Raw genomic sequence first — 14,598 nt, 5'->3', positions numbered from 1 at the left:
ACGCGCTATCTCAGAGTAAGCGGTTGCGGCCCGGGAACGCCTCCCACTTGCGGCGCGGGGCGCGCGCCGGCGGCTCCGGGGCGGGGGGGGGCGGCGGGCCCGGGGGCGCGGCGGGGGCGCCCGGGGGGATCTGCCGGTACTCGCACGCCTTCATGGCGCCGCCAGGCCCCGCCGCGCCGAGCCGCGGCCGCCACCCGCCCGCGCTCGCTACGGGGACGTGTCCGCTCCGCCCCCCCGCGCCCCGGCCCCGCCGCCAAGGGAGCGGGCCCCCGCCGGCCTCCCGCCGCAGCGCCCCCCGCCGGCCCTGCGGCGCCCTTCGCCCCCCGCCGGCCCTGCGGCGCCCTTCGCCCCCCGCCGGCGCCCCCGCACCCCCCGAACCCCTCACCCCCCCGCCCCCCAACCCGTCACCCTCACACACCGTACCCCCCGCCCCCCAACGCCCTCCCCCATCACCTCACACCCCGTACCCCCCGCCCCCCCACCCCAACCCCTCACCCCACCGTCCCCCAACCCGTCACCCCACACCCCGTACCCCCCCACCGCCCCCCAACCCCTCACCCCCCCGCCCCCCAACCCGTCACCTCACACACCGTACCCCCCCCGCCCCCAACCCCCTCCCCCATCACCTCACACCCCGTACCCCCCGTACCCCACCCCAACCCCTCACCCCACCGTCCCCCAACCCGTCACCCCACACCCCGTACCCCCCCACCGCCCCCCAACCCCCTCCCCCATCACCTCCTCACACCCCGTACCCCCCGTACCCCACCCCAACCCCTCACCCCACCGTCCCCCAACCCGTCACCCCCACACCCCGTACCCCCCGCCCCCACCCCAACCCCTCACCCCACCGTCCCCCAACCCGTCACCTCACACCCCGTACCCCCCGCCCCCCACCCCAACCCCTCACCCCACCGCCCCCCAACCCGTCACCCCACACCCCGTACCCCCCCCACCGCCCCCCAACCCCCTCCCCCATCACCTCACACCCCGTACCCCCCGCCCCCCACCCCAACCCCTCACCCCCACCGCCCCCCAACCCGTCACCCCACACCCCGTACCCCCCCACCGCCCCCCAACCCCCTCCCCCATCACCTCACACCCCGTACCCCCCGCCCCCCCACCCCAACCCCTCACCCCACCGCCCCCCAACCCGTCACCCCACACCCCGTACCCCCCCACCGCCCCCCAACCCCCTCCCCCATCACCTCACACCCCGTACCCCCCCACCGCCCCCCACCCCAACCCCTCACCCCACCGCCCCCCAACCCGTCACCCCACACCCCGTACCCCCCCACCGCCCCCCAACCCCCTCCCCCATCACCTCACACCCCGTACCCCCCGTACCCCACCCCAACCCCTCACCCCACCGTCCCCCAACCCGTCACCCCACACCCCGTACCCCCCGCCCCCCACCCCAACCCCTCACCCCACCGCCCCCCAACCCGTCACCCCACACCCCGTACCCCCCCACCGCCCCCCAACCCCCTCCCCCATCACCTCACACCCCTCACCCCACCGCCCCCCAACCCAACCCCTCACCCCACCGCCCCCCAACCCGTCACCCCACACCCCGTACCCCCCCACCGCCCCCCAACCCCCTCCCCCATCACCTCATACCCCGTACCCCCCGCCCCCCACCCCAACCCCTCACCCCACCGCCCCCCAACCCGTCACCCCACACCCCGTACCCCCCCACCGCCCCCCAACCCCCTCCCCCATCACCTCACACCCCGTACCCCCCGCCCCCCACCCCAACCCCTCACCCCACCGCCCCCCAACCCGTCACCCCACACCCCGTACCCCCCCACCGCCCCCCAACCCCCTCCCCCATCACCTCACACCCCGTACCCCCGCCCCCCACCCCAACCCCTCACCCCACCGCCCCCCAACCCGTCACCCCACACCCCGTACCCCCCCACCACCCCCCAACCCCCTCCCCCATCACCTCACACCCCGTACCCCCCGCCCCCCACCCCAACCCCTCACCCCACCGCCCCCCAACCCGTCACCCCACACCCCGTACCCCCCCACCGCCCCCCACCCCCCTCCCCCATCACCTCACACCCCGTACCCCCCGCCCCCCACCCCAACCCCTCACCCCACCGTCCCCCCCAACCCGTCACCCCACACCCCGTACCCCCCCACCGCCCCCCAACCCCCTCCCCCATCACCTCACACCCCGTACCCCCCGCCCCCCACCCCAACCCCTCACCCCACCGCCCCCCAACCCGTCACCCCACACCCCGTACCCCCCCACCGCCCCCCAACCCCCTCCCCCATCACCTCACACCCCGTACCCCCCCACCCCAACCCCTCACCCCGCAGCCCCAACCCGTCACCTCACACCCCGTACCCCCCCGCCCCCCAACCCCCTCCCCCATCACCTCACACCCCGTACCCCCCCAACCCCCTCCCCCATCACCTCACACCCCGTACCCCCCCACCCCAACCCCTCACCCCACCGCCCCCCAACCCGTCACCCCACACCCCGTACCCCCCCACCGCCCCCCAACCCCCTCCCCCATCACCTCACACCCCGTACCCCCCGCCCCCCACCCCAACCCCTCACCCCACCGCCCCCCAACCCGTCACCCCACACCCCGTACCCCCCCACCGCCCCCCAACCCCCTCCCCCATCACCTCACACCCCGTACCCCCCCCACCCCAACCCCTCACCCCGCAGCCCCAACCCGTCACCCCACACCCCGTACCCCCCACCGCCCCCCAACCCCCTCCCCCATCACCTCACACCCCGTACCCCCCGCCCCCCACCCCAACCCCTCACCCCACCGCCCCCCAACCCGTCACCCCACACCCCGTACCCCCCCACCGCCCCCCAACCCCCTCCCCCATCACCTCACACCCCGTACCCCCCCGTCCCCCAACCCGTCACCTCACACCCCGTACCCCCCCCGCCCCCAACCCCCTCCCCCATCACCTCACACCCCGTACCCCCCGCCCCCCACCCCAACCCCTCACCCCACCGCCCCCCAACCCGTCACCCCACACCCCGTACCCCCCCACCGCCCCCCAACCCCCTCCCCCATCACCTCACACCCCGTACCCCCCGCCCCCCACCCCAACCCCTCACCCCACCGCCCCCCAACCCGTCACCCCACACCCCGTACCCCCCCACCGCCCCCCAACCCCCTCCCCCATCACCTCACACCCCGTACCCCCCGCCCCCCACCCCAACCCCTCACCCCACCGCCCCCCAACCCGTCACCCCACACCCCGTACCCCCCCACCGCCCCCCAACCCCCTCCCCCATCACCTCACACCCCGTACCCCCCGCCCCCCACCCCAACCCCTCACCCCACCGCCCCCCAACCCGTCACCCCACACCCCGTACCCCCCCACCGCCCCCCAACCCCCTCCCCCATCACCTCACACCCCGTACCCCCCCGTACCCCAACCCGTCACCTCACACCCCGTACCCCCCCCGCCCCCAACCCCCAACCCCCTCCCCCATCACCTCACACCCCGTACCCCCCGCCCCCCACCCCAACCCCTCACCCCACCGCCCCCCAACCCGTCACCTCACACCCCGTACCCCCCCGCCCCCCAACGCCCTCCCCCATCACCTCACACCCCGTACCCCCCGCCCCCCACCCCAACCCCTCACCCCCCCGTCCCCCAACCCTTCACCTCACACCCCGTACCCCCCCCGCCCCCAACCCCCAACCCCCTCCCCCATCACCTCACACCCCGTACCCCCCGCCCCCCACCCCAACCCCTCACCCCACCGCCCCCCAACCCGTCACCCCACACCCCGTACCCCCCCACCGCCCCCCAACCCCCTCCCCCATCACCTCACACCCCGTACCCCCCCGCCCCCCACCCCAACCCCTCACCCCACCGCCCCCCAACCCGTCACCCCACACCCCGTACCCCCCCACCGCCCCCCAACCCCCTCCCCCATCACCTCACACCCCGTACCCCCCCGTCCCCCAACCCGTCACCTCACACCCCGTACTCCCCCCGCCCCCAACCCCCAACCCCCTCCCCCATCACCTCACACCCCGTACCCCCCCGCCCCCCACCCCAACCCCTCACCCCACCGCCCCCCAAACCGTCACCCCACACCCCGTACCCCCCCACCGCCCCCCAACCCCCTCCCCCATCACCTCACACCCCGTACCCCCCGCCCCCCACCCCAACCCGTCACCCCACCGCCCCCCAACCCGTCACCCCACACCCGTACCCCCCCACCCCCCTCCCCCATCACCTCACACCCCGTACCCCCCCGCCCCCAACCCCCTCCCCCATCACCTCACACCCCGTACCCCCCGCCCCCCACCCCAACCCCTCACCCCACCGCCCCCCAACCCGTCACCCCACACCCCGTACCCCCCCACCCCCCTCCCCCATCACCTCACACCCCGTACCCCCCCGTCCCCCACCCCAACCCCTCACCCCACCGCCCCCCAACCCGTCACCCCACACCCCGTACCCCCCACCGCCCCCCAACCCCCTCCCCCGTCACCTCACACCCCGTACCCCCCCGTCCAACCCGTCACCTCACACCCCGTACCCCCCCCGCCCCCAACCCCCTCCCCCATCACCTCACACCCCGTACCCCCCGCCCCCCACCCCAACCCCTCACCCCACCGCCCCCCAACCCGTCACCCCACACCCCGTACCCCCCCACCCCCCTCCCCCATCACCTCACACCCCGTACCCCCCCGTCCCCCAACCCGTCACCTCACACCCCGTACCCCCCCCGCCCCCAACCCCCTCCCCCATCACCTCACACCCCGTACCCCCCCACCGCCCCCCAACCCCCTCCCCCATCACCTCACACCCCGTACCCCCCCGCCCCCCACCCCAACCCCTCACCCCACCGCCCCCCAACCCGTCACCCCACACCCCGTACCCCCCCACCGCCCCCCAACCCCCTCCCCCATCACCTCACACCCCGTACCCCCCCACCCCAACCCCTCACCCCGCAGCCCCAACCCGTCACCTCACACCCTGTACCCCCCCGCCCCCCAACCCCCTCCCCCATCACCTCACACCCCGTACCCCCCCACCCCACCCCTCACCCCGCAGCCCCAACCCGTCACCTCACACCCCGTACCCCCACCGCCCCCCAACCCCCTCCCCCATCACCTCACACCCCGTACCCCCCCGCCCCCAACTCCCTCCCCCATCACCTCAAACCCCGTACCGCCCACACCCCAACCCGTCACCTCACACCCCGTACCCTCCCACCGCCCCCCAACCCCTCACCCCACACTCCGTACCCCTCACAGCCCCCAACCCCCTCCCCTTGTACCCCCTCACAGCCCCCCAACCCATCACCCCACCGCCCCCTCACCCATCACCTCACACCCCATACCCTACATAGCCCCCCAACTCCCTCACCCCACAGCCCCCCAACCCGTCACCTCACACCCCGTACCCCCCAACCCCCCAACCCCTCACACCACTGCCCCCCAACCCGTCACCCTCGCACCCCGTACCCCCCACAGCCCCCAACCCCTCACCCCGCTGCCCCAAACCCGTCACCTCACACCCCCCAACCCCTCACCCCGCCACCCCAAACCCGTCACCTCACACTCCCCAACCCGTCACCTCACACCCCGTACCCCCCACAGCCTCCCAACCCCTCACCCCGCAGCCCCAACCCCTCACCTCACACCCCGTACCCCCCATAGCCCCCCAACCTGTCACCCTGTCACCCCGCAGCCCCCCAACCCGTCACCTCACACCCCGTACCCCCCACAACCCCCAACCCATCACCTCACATCCCGTACCCCGCCAGCCCCTCAACCCCTCACCCTGCAGCCCCCCAACCCCTCACCTCACACCCCGTACCCCCCACAGCCCCCAAACCCGTCACCCCGCAGCCCCCCAGCCCGTCACCTCACACCCTGTACCCCCCACAGTGCCCCAACCTGTCACTCCGCAGCCCCCCAACCCGTCACCTCAGACCCCATACCCCCCACTGCCCCCCAACCCATCACCCCATACCCCCCACACCCTCAACCCCTCCCCCCACAACCTGTCACCTCACACCCCGTACCCCTCTCACCCCGCAGACCCCCAACCCGTCACCTCACACCCCATACCCCTCACAGCCCCCCAACCCCCTCCCTCACAGCCCCCTCCCCCATCACCCCCCAACCCGTCACCTCACACCCCGTACCTCCACCTGTCACCCCACACCCCGTACCCCCACAGCCCCCCCAACCCCTCACCTTGCCACCCCAAACTCGTCACCTCACACCCCCAACCCATCACCTGACACCCCGTATCCCCCACAGCCCCCCAACTCCTCACCCCACCACCCCCCAACCCATCACCTCACATCCTGTACCCCGCCAGCCCTCCAACCCCTCACCCTGCAGCCCCCCAACCCCTCACCTCACCCCGTACCTGCCACAACCCCCAAACCCGTCACCCCGCAGCCCCCCAGCCCGTCACCTCACACCCTGTACCCCCCACAGTGCCCCAACCTGTCACTCCGCAGCCCCCCAACCCGTCACCTCAGACTGCGTACCCCACACAGCCCCCCAACCCCACAGCCCTCAACCCCCTCCCCTCGTACCACCTCACAGCCCCCTAACCTATCACCCTGCAGCCCCCTCACCCGTCACCTCACACCCCGTACCCCCCACCACTCCCCAACCCATCACCCCGCACCCTGTACCCCCCACACCGCCAACCCGTCACCTCACCCCCCGTACCCCTCACCCCACAGCCCCCTCCCCGTCACCTCACACCCCGTACCCCTCTCTCCCCGCAGCCCCCCAACCCGTACCCCTCACAGCCCCCCAACCTCCCTCCCCCACAGCCCGCACCACCCACAGACCCCCAACCCCTTCACCCATCACCTCACACCCTGTACCCCCCACAGCCCCGCAACCCATCACCCCACACCCTGTACCCCTCTCACCCCGCAGACCCCCAACCCGTCACTCCGCAACTCCCTCACCCCACAGCCCCCAACTCCCTCACCCATCACCTCACACCCCGTACCCCCTACTGCCCCCCAACTCCCTCACCCCACAACCCGCAACCCCTCCCCCCACAACCCCCTCACCCATCACCTCACACCCCGTACCACCTCACAGCCCCCAACCCCCTCCCCCACCGCCCCCAACCCGTCACCCCACTGCCCGTACCCCCCACAGCCTCCCAACTCCCTCCCCCCACAGCCCACACCCCCCACAGACCCCCAACCCCTTCACCCATCACCTCACACCCCATATCCCCCAGAGCCCTCCAACCTGTCACCTCAAACCCCGTACCCCTCACAGCCCCCAACCCCCTCCCCTTGTACCCACTCACAGCCCCCCAACCCATCACCCCACCGCCCCCTCACCCATCACCTCACACCCCATACCCCTCACAGCCCCCAACCCGTCACCCCACAGCCCTCCAACCTGTCACCTCACACCCCGTACCCCCTTACAGTCCCCCAACCCCCTCCCCCCACAGCCCGCACCCCCCACAGACCCTCAACCCCTTCACCCCTCACCTTAGACCCCGTACCTCCCACAGCCCCCCAACCCATCACCCCACACCCTGTACCCCTCTCCCCCCACAGCCCCCCAACTCCCTCACCCCACAATCCCCTCCCCCCACAGCCCCCCAACTCCCTCACCCATCACCTCACACCCCATACCCCCCACAGCCCAACTCCCTCACCCCACAGCCCCCCAACCAGTCACCCCACAACTTGCAACCCCCTCCCCCCACAGCCCCCTCACCCATCACCTCACACCCTGTATCCCCCACAGCCCCCCAACTCCCTTACCCTGCACCCCCCACAGCCCCCCAACCCCCTCACCCATCACCTCACCCCCTCACAGCCCCCAACCCCCTCCCCCCACAGCCCGCACCCCCCCGCAGCCCCCCAACCCCTTCCCCTCATACCCCCTCACAGCCCCCCAACTCCCGCCCACCCTAACCCATCACCCCACAGCCTGCACCCCACACAGCCCCCCAACCCCCTCACCCATCACCTCACACCCCGTACCTCCAACAGCCCCCAACCCCCTCACCTCATACCCTCTCACAGCCCCCCAACCCGTCACCCCACAGCCTGCACCCCCCACAGCCCCCAACCCCCTCACCTCATACCCTTTCACAGCCCCCCAACCCGTCACCCCACAGCCCACAGCCCCCCAACCCCCTAACCTCATACCCTCTCACAGCCCTCCAACTCCCTCCCCCAACCCGTCACCCCATAGCCCCCCAACCCCCTCACTTCATACCCCCTCACAACCCCCCAACTCCCTCCCACCCTAACCCATCACCTCACACCCCGTATCTCTTCACAGCCCCCAAACCCCCTCACACCCTAACCCCTCACCTCACACCCTATACCCCCCTCAGTTCCCAAACCCATCTCCTCACAGCCCTACAGCGCCCTTCCCGCCCAGCCCCCAAGCTCCTCAACCCCAAAACTCCCTCACATCCTAACCCATCACCTCACAGCCCTGCAGCGCCCTTCCACCCACCTCACCCCATAACCCATCACCCCACAGCCCAACCCCCCCACCCCCTCACACCTTAAGCCATCACCCCACACCCTGTACCCCCAAACCCCTCACACCCTAACCCATCACCCCACAGCCTGAATCCCCACAGCCCCCCCAACCCCCTCACACCTTAACCCTTCACCCCACAGCCCCCAATTCCCCCATCCTCACACCCCACAGCCCCCAATCCACCCAGTCCTGACACCTCATAGCCCTCAAAACCTCCTCACATCCTAACCCATCACCCCAAGCCATCTCCCCACATAGCCCCAGCCTCCTCTGCCCCCTCCCTCACACCCCACAGCCCCTAACCCCAATTCACACCTAAACCATCACCCTCCTTAGCCCCCAAACCTCCTCTGCCCCCGCCCTCAAACCCCATAGCCCCCAAACCTTGCTCAGTCCCCTTTCCTAACATGCCAGAGCCCCAGAATACAATCCCAACAGCATCTCCTGAAGCCCCTCACACCCTAAAGCATCATCCTCCCCAGCCCACAATCCCCAGTCCCCAAACCCTCTCACCCCAAACCATCACTCCTTCCACAGCCTGACCCACACCCCAATAGCACAGCTCCCCACTCTTCCTTAGCCCTAACACTCTTACCCTTCAGCCTCTACTACCACATACTCAAACTGTCCCTTACACCATTACCCATAGTACCTCCACAGCCCCAAGCTCCCTCACCTCTAAACCTAACACTACACACCTCCATAGCCCCCTCAGCCGCTAAACCTAACACCCCCAGCCAAATCCCCATACCCCCTAAATCTAACACCCCCACAGGCTCCCATATCCCCACCCCAATACCACAGACCCAAACTCCTGCTCTCTAAAGCCATAACAACCGCATAACTCCTCAATCCCCACCTTGAACACTACAGCACCCGACTCCCTTTACCTCTACATTCATTAGCTCTCTACACACCTCAAACCCATCAAAACCCCACAAATCCCACTCCCCCCAAAAATCAGTGACATCCCATAATAACCCTTCACCTGAACACCACATTCTCGCCAAATCTCTTAAACCCCATAACTTCACAACTGTCTCAGCCACACCACCTCCCACATGGCTGGAAGTCTGCCCTGCAGCCCCCAGAGATCCCACTTTTCTCTTAAACCTGTAACATTCTTAAAAAACCTCAGATCCCCCAAAATTCCATTCATCCCTAATCCCCAACCCTCAAAACCCCATAACTCTTCATAACTCCTGTCCCCCCAAAACACTCATTCCTAATCCTGCAATGCTACACAGTCCCCTTCACCCCACCATAGAATCATAGAATATCAGGGTTGGAAGGGACCTCAGGAGGTCATCTAGTCCAACCCCCTGCTCAAAGAAGGACCAATCCCCAACTAAATCATCCCAGCCAGGGCTTTGTAAAGCCTGACCTTAAAAACTTCTAAGGAAGGAAATTCCACCACCTCCCTAGGTAACACATTCCAGTGCTTCACCACCCTCCTAGTGAAACAGTTCTTCCTAATATCCAACCTAAACCTCCCCCACTGCAACTTCAGGTCATTACTCCTTGTTCTGTCATCTGCTACCACTGAGAACAGTCTAGATCCATCCTCTTTGGAACTCCCTTTCAGGTAGTTATTTTTGTTGCCCTCCACTGGACGTTTTCCAATTTTTCCAAATCCTTCTTGTAGTGTGGGGCCCAAAACTGGACACAGTACTCCAGGTGAGGCCTCACCAATGTCGAATAGAGGGGAACGATCACATCCCTCGATCTGCTGGCAATGCCCCTACTTATACATCCCAAAATTGGCCTTCTTGGCAACAACGGAACACTGTTGACTCATATCCAGCTTCTCGTCCACTGTAACCCCTAGATCCTTTTCTGCAGAACTGCTGCCGAGCCATTCGGTCCCTAGTCTGTAGCAGTGAATGGGATTCTTCTGTCCTAAATGCAGGACTCTGCACTTGTCCTTGTTGAACCTCATCAGATTTCTTTTGGCCCAATCCTCCAATTTGTCTAGGTCCCTCTGTACCCTATCCCTGCCCTCCAGCGTATCTACCTCTCCTCCCAGTTTAGTGTCATCTGCAAACTTGCTGAGGGTGCAATCCACACCATCCTCCAGATCATTAATGAAGATATTGAACAAAACCGGCCTGAGGACCGACCCTTGGGGCACTCCACTTGATGCCGGCTGCCAACTAGACATGGAGCCATTGATCACTACCCGTTGAGCCCGACAATCTAACCAGCCTTCTATCCACCTTATAGTCCATTCATCCAGCCCATATTTCTTACTGGCAAGAATACTGTGGGAGACCATGTCAAAAGCTTTGCTAAAGTCCAGGAACAACACGTCCACTGCTTTCCCCTCATCCACAGAGCCAGTTATCTTGTCATAGAAGGCAATTAGATTAGTCAGGCATGACTTGCCCTTGGTGAATCCATGCTGACTGTTCCCGATCACTTTCCTCTCCTCTAAGTGCTTCAGAATTGATTCCTTGAGGACCTGCTCCATGATTTTTCCAGGGACTGAGGTGAGGCTGACTGGCCTGTAGTTCCCAGGATCCTCCTTCTTCCCTTTTTTAAAATATGGGCACTACATTAGCCTTTTTCCAGTCATCCGGGACCTCCCCCAATCGCCATGAGTTTTCAAAGATAATGGCCAATGGCTCTGCAATCACATCCGCCAACTTCTTTAGCACTCTCGAAAGCAGTGCATCCGGCCCCATGGACTTGTGCTCATCCAGCTTTTCTAAATAGTCCCGAACCACTTCTTTCTCCACAGAGGGCTGGTCACCTCCTCCCCATGCTGTGCTGCCCAGTGCAGCAGTCTGGGAGCGGACCTCGTTCGTGAAGACAGAGGCAAAAAAAGCATTGAGTACATTAGCTTTTTCCACATCCTCTGTCACTAGGTTGCCTCCCTCATTCAGTAAGGGGCCCACACTTTCCTTGAATTTCTTCTTGTTGCTAACATACCTGAAGAAACCCTTCTTGTTACTCTTAACATCTCTTGCGAGCTGCACCTCCAGGTGTGATTTGGCCTTCCTGATTTCACTCCTGCATGCTCGAGCAATGTTTTTATACTCTTCCCTGGTCATTTGTCCAGTCTTCCACTTCTTGTAAGCTTCTTTTTTGTAAAAAGAAAAGGAGTACTTGTTCCGATGAAGTGAGCTGTAGCTCACGAAAGCTTATGCTCAAATAAAATTGTTAGTCTCTAAGGTGCCACAAGTGCTCCATTTCTTTTTGCGAATACAGACTAACACGGCTGCTACTCTGAAATGTGGCACCTTAGGGACTAACAAATTTATCTGAGCGTGAGCTTTCGTGAGCTACAGCTCACTTCATCAGATGCATTCAGTGGAAAATACAGTGGGGAGATTTATATACACAGAGAACATGAAACAATGGGTGTTACCATACACACTGTAACGAGAGTGATCTCTTAAGGTGAGCTATTACCAGCAGGAGAGCGGGGTCGGGGGGGAGGGAGAACCACATATCTATGCAGGGGACACCATCATAGGGCCTAATCACATCAGCAACACTATCAGAGGCTCCAGAGTAGTACTCCTTTTCTTATCAGAGGCTCGTTCACCTGCACATCTACCAATGTGCCAGCAATGCCCCTCTGCCATGTACATTGGTCAAACTGGACAATCTCTATGTAAAAGAATAAATGGACACAAATCAGACATCAAGAATTATAACATTCAAAAACCAGTCGGAGAACACTTCAATCTCTTTGGTCACTCGATTACAGACCTAAAAGTTGCAATTCTTCAACAAAAAAACTTCAAAAACAGACTCCAACGAGAGACTGCTGAATTGGAATTAATTTGCAAACTGGATACAATTAACTAAGGCTTGAATAAAGACTGGGAGTGGATGGGTCATTACACAAAGTAAAACTATTTCTCCATGTTTATTCCCCCCAGCCCCCACTGTTCCTCAGACTTTCTTGTCAACTGCTGGAAATGGCCCACCTTGATTATCACTACAAAAAGTTTTCCCCCCGCCCCCCCACTCCACTCTCCTGCTGGTAATAGCTCACCTTACCTGATCACTCTCGTTATAGTGGGTATGGTAACACCCATGGTTTCATGTTCTCTGTGTATATAAATCTCCCCACTGTATTTTCCACTGAATGCATCCAATGAAGTGGGCTGTAGCCCACAAAAACTTATGCTCAAATAAATTTGTTAGTCTCTAAGGTGCCACAAGTCCTCCTTTCTTTTTGCGGATACAGACTAACACAGCTGCTACTCTGAAACCTTCTTTTTTGTGTAATCCATCACAACACCCCTAGCCCCTCTCACCCCCTACTCCCATAACTACCACCACAGTATAACATTCCTTGTGGCCAGTCACTGCACCATCAACTTGCAGCCCCTACCAAACCATAACACCATTATAATACAAACCCATTTGCTCGGCTCAAACCCATTATAACAACTCCCACAGCAGGACCACCACCAGTGTGTGTACCCTCCTCCAATTAAGCTGTTAACAGCCACCTGGGTGATGGTCACAACTTCAAGCCAGTTGTAGCTCACCTCCCACCAGACACCTTCCCCTTACAGACCCAGTGTAACTGTAGCTCCCCCAAATAACCACAGATCTAACCAAGCAAACAGTAACAAGTCAAATTGTTTTGTTATTTTATTTTATAAATGTTTGTAGTGAATTTAGTGCTGGTGGAAGTTGGTGAGCTGACCACCCTGGAAACTGAAGGCCTCTGTTTATCCACAGGATAGGTTAACAGAGTAACAGCCGTGTATATAAAGTCTGCTGCAGTTTCCACGGTATGCATCCGATGAAGTGAGCTGTAGCTCACAAAAGCTCATGCTCAAATAAATTGGTTAGTCTCTAAGGTGCCACAAGTACTCCTTTTCTTTTTGAGGATAGGTTAAGTTTCCCTAACCCACACCATGTTTCACCTTTCTGATGGAGGGACCACCCACAGGCAAACCAGGAGAGTTCAGTCTGCCTGGCTCACTCAATCCTTTCGCTCTCTGGGTGAGAGGTGGGATACTTGTACCACTTGGAAACAGACTGAGATCACACTTATTTCATATATATCACAAAACACCCTCAAGACTGTAACCATTTTTGATCACTACTGACCTGGTCCAAACTTCAAATAGTGTCCTGGCTTTGATGAAAATCGATAAAAGAAACTAAGGATAGGACATGTCCTGCTACCTAGATAATTTAATGATGAAGAGCATAGATATAGGGAATAATGCTGCAGCAGAAACACTCAGAAATGGACTTGTGCATCGGAATAGAGTCTGAGTCTCTACAGCCATAACTGGTACATAAGGCAGCAAGGGTAACATAGGCTGGCTGAATCATCAATTTCCTGCTGTGCAGTTTGAGTCACATCCCTACCATTATTGTGGTTGCTATTTCTGTCAGTTTCTCGTTGACGTTTTTACCATCTATTATGGAAGTGGGTAGGTAAAGGGCACAGCCCACTGTGACGTTAATGAACTGATGGTTAAAGTCTTTGCCCCCAAAGTTTCACCTGGAATCAGCAGAATTGAATAGTGGGGAAACAAGCACAGAATTTGGCCTCTTACATTTAAAATTTCACAACTGTGTATGGTCAGGATTCAAGGTCCATTCAGTTCTCTGGAAGCTTTGGGAAATGAGGGACACAGATATGGATCACACATTAGTCAGGGGAGAAACATGTTTTGAGTGAGACATGTCCAAGAGATCTCCCACACTCAGGAAACAGGTTCCATTGGCCTGAGTCTGGGTGGTGCAATAAGGAGCCTCTTCCCCCTTCACAGCAATAACCAGGGTCAGCAAAGCCTGAAGCAACAGAAGCTGGAGTCCAGGAAGTGTCAACCTGTGCAAGCAATTGCTGAAATGGCATCAGCAACATAAGACACTGCTGCTGGGTGTAGGCAGGAGGCAGCCTCCTGGGTGTTGGCTGGCAGTCGGGGCATCATGTTCAAGCTCAGGTTCCTGTAGTTTTATGAATGACTGTAGCCCTCTGCCCCCATTGGAGTGCTGCTACTCTTTGTGTGTCGCAGGACCTCTTGCAATTGTGTCTCAGGGACTCCAGTTCAAATGCGTTCAGTTTACAAGTTGTTTTTGACAACCAGAGAGATACTAAAATTGCAACAGG

The sequence above is a fragment of the Lepidochelys kempii genome, chromosome 19, assembly GCF_965140265.1.
Source record: "Lepidochelys kempii isolate rLepKem1 chromosome 19, rLepKem1.hap2, whole genome shotgun sequence".
In the NCBI taxonomy this organism is placed as follows: Eukaryota; Metazoa; Chordata; order Testudines; family Cheloniidae; genus Lepidochelys; species Lepidochelys kempii.
The sequence above is the reverse complement of the archived record's forward strand: the minus strand, read 5'-3'. Positions refer to the sequence as shown.